This window comes from Arachis duranensis, chromosome 6, assembly GCF_000817695.3.
Source record: "Arachis duranensis cultivar V14167 chromosome 6, aradu.V14167.gnm2.J7QH, whole genome shotgun sequence".
Taxonomy (NCBI): Eukaryota; Viridiplantae; Streptophyta; class Magnoliopsida; order Fabales; family Fabaceae; genus Arachis; species Arachis duranensis.
This window is the reverse complement of record NC_029777.3, coordinates 94542479-94548357: the sequence shown is the minus strand read 5'-3', so window position 1 is coordinate 94548357 and position 5879 is coordinate 94542479. Positions and strand designations below refer to the sequence as shown.

General features: G+C 33.7%; 1 non-coding gene across 6 annotated transcripts; it reads right to left on the bottom strand.

Moving 5' to 3' along the window:
* Window positions 1-248: 248 nt before the first annotated feature.
* Window positions 249-5219, bottom strand: LOC107494686 (uncharacterized). Of its 6 annotated transcripts, none has more exons than XR_008010325.1 (9): window positions 4972-5219; window positions 4752-4904; window positions 4220-4279; window positions 2730-4140; window positions 2533-2646; window positions 1208-2252; window positions 1081-1127; window positions 569-628; window positions 249-438 (listed from the first exon to the last, which is right to left on the bottom strand). It is a non-coding gene; the product is annotated as an uncharacterized LOC107494686 (transcript). The 6 variants fall into 6 exon arrangements; XR_008010321.1 differs by having other exon boundaries at window positions 249-628; window positions 759-1127; window positions 1208-1882; window positions 2085-2252; XR_008010322.1 differs by having other exon boundaries at window positions 569-1127.
* Window positions 5220-5879: the final 660 nt, after the last annotated feature.

Genomic DNA, 5879 nt, shown 5'->3' with positions numbered 1-5879 from the left:
GATAGTAGTATTTTTGTAGGTTAAAATGGCATTTTTGAACCGCCGTTTTACCTTGACAGTGACATTTTTTATCGTTTAAAAAAATAATTTTTACCATCATATTTATCGCGTTAATTAAATAATTTTGTGATTAAAATTTCACAATAGCAAAAAATCATAATCTATAAATGAAATATTATATAATTCAAATAAAATATTAATATAATATATAATTTTTTATTATTAAAAATCAAAAGTAATAACTCTTATACAAAACCTTGTCTTACTAAACTTACTAAAATACAAATATTGCAATAAAAACTAATTAGTCAAATCTACCATCTAGTTTCCTAAACTATGTTAATATCTAATAATGTATTTAAATCATCTAATAAGTGTTGTTTTCACCAATTAAACTCATTTTCTTCTCCTTCATGTCCACAGATACTGATTCAACCCCTGCAAAAATAAAATAAAAATAAACAAATAAATAATTACTACAAATTAATTAAATGTTATTTATTAATGTGTTGAATAAAATAAGAGATGCGATGGTAGAATTATTTTAAGTATCTGAAATGTCAGAGACAGTTTTCATAGCTTTTTGCTTGGTTTTGTCATTGTGTAAATCCAACTTCAACACAACTTTCTGTTAACACAAATCAATAAAAGATTTTATTAGGACTAATATTAACATATCATACATGAAACGAAATAATTAATAATAAACTAAATACTCATATATAGTTTATTTAATGTAGGATAAGCTTCTAACTAACCTTCATTGTTGATTGAGAAATGATAATGAAACTTGTGATCTCTAATTAAGTAGAGAGGCTAATAAGAAAGATTGAAGTTGCAAAGGAATATATGTGTATTAGAATTGAAGTGAAGGTGGTGAATTGAAGCAAAGTGTGAGGAAGATTATATAGTTTGATTTTTATAGAATGATCTAAAGCTCTCATCCAGCATGGACACCAGGCATAATGATTATGCCTTTTTACCTCTATCACTTGCTTTAAAATAACTAGTCACCAAATGAGGAATTAACAATTCATTGTCCAATTTCAATATCAGTAGAGATACTAGAAAAGAACTAACAGTTCAAATACTTGTATGCTTGCACTTCTCAACGTTTCTTGGATTACCTAATGAAAATTAAAACATAAACATATATTAATAAATTGGTTTAATGCATTAAAATTCAATGATTGATTAATTAACTTACCCAAGTAGTGAGTGGCATCTGCCTTGTATCATCCCAAGAAGGATCAAAGAAAATGCACGGATACACAAGGAAGGCAGCTTCTCCAAGAGGAGAGGTGGGAGAGATTGACACAACGGCTCCGTTCTAATCCGTCAAAGCTGCTGTTAGTTTGTTTGGAGAAGTAGCCTTCCACAAGGACAGATTTTCTATCAAGAGAAGATCTTCAGAGGTATTCATCAATTAAGATACCAAAATTCAATTATTACATGCAATGTTCTTGGATCTGTAGGAAATTTTACAAACTCACAATCTAGATGATGGATGTTGAATAAGGAATATATATTTATAGATGTATTGTTTGGCTCTTGTTTTATGGTTGCATAATGTGTTTGAGAAGGAGACACAGCTTAAGGAGACATAAGCTGTCCAACATGAGAGAATCCAAGCAATCGGTGATCAATGCTGCTCAGGCTGTGCAGAATCAGGGAAAACAACTCGAGAAGTCGCTAAAGTTGCTGTCCGTAAAAGCCATAGGATTTGAGGCATGAAAACGTGAAGTGGAAAATGCAAGGAAAAAGTACACGGTTACCATAAATTAAAATGCACATGCCTAGCAATTGTCACGGCCCCAAGCCGACCACTCTGAGCTACAATCTCTGCTTATCTCTCAACATTTTCTGGTTTTGCATTAAGAACCTTAAACAATACAGGGACAGGGTTCATTATATTATATCCAAAAAACTATCGGATTAGAAGAACAATTATTAATAGCAGCATCCGGTCTTGGGCAAAGAATACACTACCCTTCTCTATTAAAGACATTCAACACAGGTAAGATTAAGAAAATAATGTGCGCTCACATCTTCCAAGATCCCCATTAAAATGAAAAAGACTTTACCTCATATGGAATTCCAGCTTCTTTCAATTGCTCTAACAAAGAATCGCTCTGCTCCACACTTGTGGTGGCAACAAGTACTGGACGACCAGTTTTATGCATTCTAGAGATTTCTACTACAACTGCTCGCCATTTCCCACTAGTTGCCCTAAAAACTACATTAGATTCATCCTGAGAAGAAAATAAAGGCTCATTAGAGAAGAAATATATTGCTAACATGAAGAGAAGAATGGCAGTACATGGGAGGGTAAGTACATTGGTTTCTTATCCAATGGTCTTGAATTCAAGTCTTAGGAAAGGCAAAAATATTTTATGGTATTTTAATATATAAAAAACAGTATCTTGACAACTACTTCATCTTGCGAAACTCTGATAAGTAAAAGCCAATACTCCATGTTTCACATTGCAAAAACCATGATAGTGGTCTATGATTGACAAGCAAGATTTAAACCTTTCTTATCATAGGTTTATTTGTTGGAACGATTGTAACTTTAAGCTTGTAAATGCTCTCAAATTCTGTGCTTTCTGTTGCTGCTGTACCAATCATACCACAAAGCTTAGGAAACTACAAAAACACAAATTAAAAAGTGTCAAGGTAGTTTCTTAGGTAAATGAATTCCTGATTTTTGAAGATGAAACATTTCCAACCTGCAGAAAGAAATTCTGATAACTAAGGGAAGCCAGTGTAACTGTTTCATTTTGAATTGGTAGCCCTTCCTTTGCTTCAACTGCTTGGTGAAGTCTATCACTCCACCTTCTCCCCTAAAGAAAAATTGAATTTACAGAAGAAAAAAATGTAATTAATAACATTTTTCTCATAAATAAAACAGTTAATTAATAACATAGTGGCCAGTGAAAGAAATCAAAGGATTTGATCTGCAGGAACAATATGATTATGCATATATCCTCAAATTTTCAAACACAAGTATCAAAGATCTAAAAACATAAGCCCCTAAAGTCACTAAAAACAGTGAGACAGATAATATTATAACAACAGAAGTTAGCTTTGTTATCAGAGCAATTTAGGACCATTATCTAAGTTTATTAGAAAAATTGTATCTAATTATATAAAGTAGGTTTGGCAAGACCAAAGAAAGAAATAACCTGCCACCACCAATTTCACCCTCAAAAGTGAAAAGCTTTTCATACATTGTTGTCCAAAAAGAGAGAGACAATTAGCTAATATAAAAATATATTAAAAAAAATTACACTTTTCTTTAAGACATAAAAGTCAAGCTCGATTATAATAACTAAATAGATCTCAATGCATTACCAGAAAGCACAGGCCGAGCCTTTGGCTAATCATAAGCAGGAAGGTTGTGCATTTTAAAACTCAGCACAAAATCATAACTACAATCATAATAAGAACTTGTGCAAAGAAGCACAATTGATGCTTTTATGATTGTCAGCGAATTGAAACCTTTACCATTGTTTAATTGGTTACAAATTCTCTCTCCATTTTTATTCTTTCATCTCGTCCATTTCTCCACCTTTGCCTGTTTCATTTCATCCCTTTCCTTGTTGTGTGAAGTCCAACCAAGCAATACAGTCACTTGTGCTTTGCTGTTAACATCCACGGCTTCCAAGACTGGCTCCAACATTCCCACTAGGTAAAGCTTTCACCTTATCCATTCTTCATTCTTTAGTTTCAGATATAATATTCAGTTGCAAACCATTCTTCACTTTTTCTCACTTTAGTGAAAATAACAGGAAAGTCTCAAACATATTACTTTTTCTTTTATGCACATGTAAGATTTTGTTACTTGAATGGGAAGAAATGGATGGTCACTCTCATTTGACTACTCTATTGCTGAAGTGTTTCTACAACAAGGAGTGTCTAAAAAGGGGAATGAATCTCACATGGTTGATTAACTTGATTTAGACCTTTGATGCTGAAATAGTGAATTGCAGGAAACTACACAGTGGCTAACTAGCTTTCTTTTTTGGTATTGATAGTGGCTAAGGAGTGCAGAACAAAGCTTTCCAACTTATAGAGCCAAATTATCAGAGGTAGCAGTTACCTGCCATTTGCTTCTCCAACTTTGATAACCCCTTTGATCTGAAATCCAGATAAGCAATTGACACAACAGGTAATTATAATTATAATTATCAAATTAGCTCAATTAAATTTCACTAACCTTATAATTGAATCTGTCTTTTCTTTTGATGTACTATACAATGCAAACATTAGTTGAAACCTAGAATTAAATCAAGAACAAGTTACAACCCTTTTCCTACATGTAGCGGCTAAATCAACATGTATATGATATGTATATTTTAAAGTTTGCATTTAACCTTGTTCAGCATTTTCTGCTTACCTGCTAAGCTGTTCTACAACTTCAAATTTCAGTAAGTTTACATTCATCAACCTAGTTTAGTTTATTATTCATTAAGTTATACGTAAGTTACCATCAAGAATCCTAACACTTTAATGTTACAAATGGATGAAAACCTTAAGGTCTTATATAGATCTAAGAGAAATACCAGACCTAAGAGGAAACTAACAGCCAAAACAAAATTCAAACACCAACAGCAACAGAAATGAGACCTTATACTAAAAAAAATCAATAAATCAATCACTGTCGACAGAAATAAATTCAAAAACTAAGAAGAAAATAATATCAGAAACAAAAAATAAAATTCCTAACAAAAACGAAACATAAATGAGACCTTTGGAAGAGTGAGGGACAGCGGCAAAGGCACCGAGCAGAGAAATTGAGGAACATCAGCGGCAGCAGAGCAGCGGAACACAAATTGCTGTTGATCTTGCTGCGCAAATGGCGGAACCGACTTCTCCACTCGCGATGAATCCTCGCAAACAGCCTTAAAAGAGAGACTTATCACAGAGGAAGGAAATTAAAGGAAAGGAAAGGTAGGAAAGGAAGCTGACCTAGATCGTCGCAGAGGAAGGAAAGGAAGGTGTTGACGATTTTAGTGGAGAAGACACAGAGGTCGATAAGGAGAGGAAGCTGGAGGAGACGTCACCGGAGGAGATCGCCGCTGTAAGAGATGTCGCCGAAGGAGATCGACGCCGGATGAGATGTCACCGGAGAAGATCGTCGGAGAACGCAAGAAGATCGGAGATCGTTGCACAGGCCAGGAGCAACAGCGGCACGCGTGTTGTGATTCGACTTTCAAGTTTCAACCAAGGGTTTCTGAAATGTAGGATTACTAATTTTGCTTTTAAACCACGTCATAACTGCGGTTCAAAACCGCCATAATTACAAAAACCGCCACAAATTCAAAAAATAATTACGGCGGCAGTAGAAAACGCCAGAATATCAAAATATTATGGCGGTTCTTGAAAGCTGACATAATATAAATGTCATTTTAACCTCTTTTTTTGTAGTGTCTATCCTAATTACTAACCACAATATGAGAATTGGCAAGGATTAATCTCATTAAATCATCCTCTAACTAGTAGTAAAGGAAAGTCAAATGAGCTATATCAATCCTAGTCCATAAGTCCTAACTCTCCACTAATTCAATTAGTGAGAACTAGAGTCAATGGCTCCCAATCATCAATCACTTAGACATTAGTAACTCAAGAGGTCCTAAGTTACCTTTCCAAGCCAAGAGTATAAAATCCTACTCTAAAATCCAACCAAGCATTTCATCAAACACTTGGAAGGCATAAAAGGAAAACATAGTAAATCAACAACAAGAACAAAATCTAACAACAATTATTGAAAGGAATTAACAACACAAATCAAAAGGAACACAATTATTATGATTTACCTTGAATTGAATTGAAAGAGAAAGGAAGGAACAAAAGTAGATCTACAACAAAGTATAAGA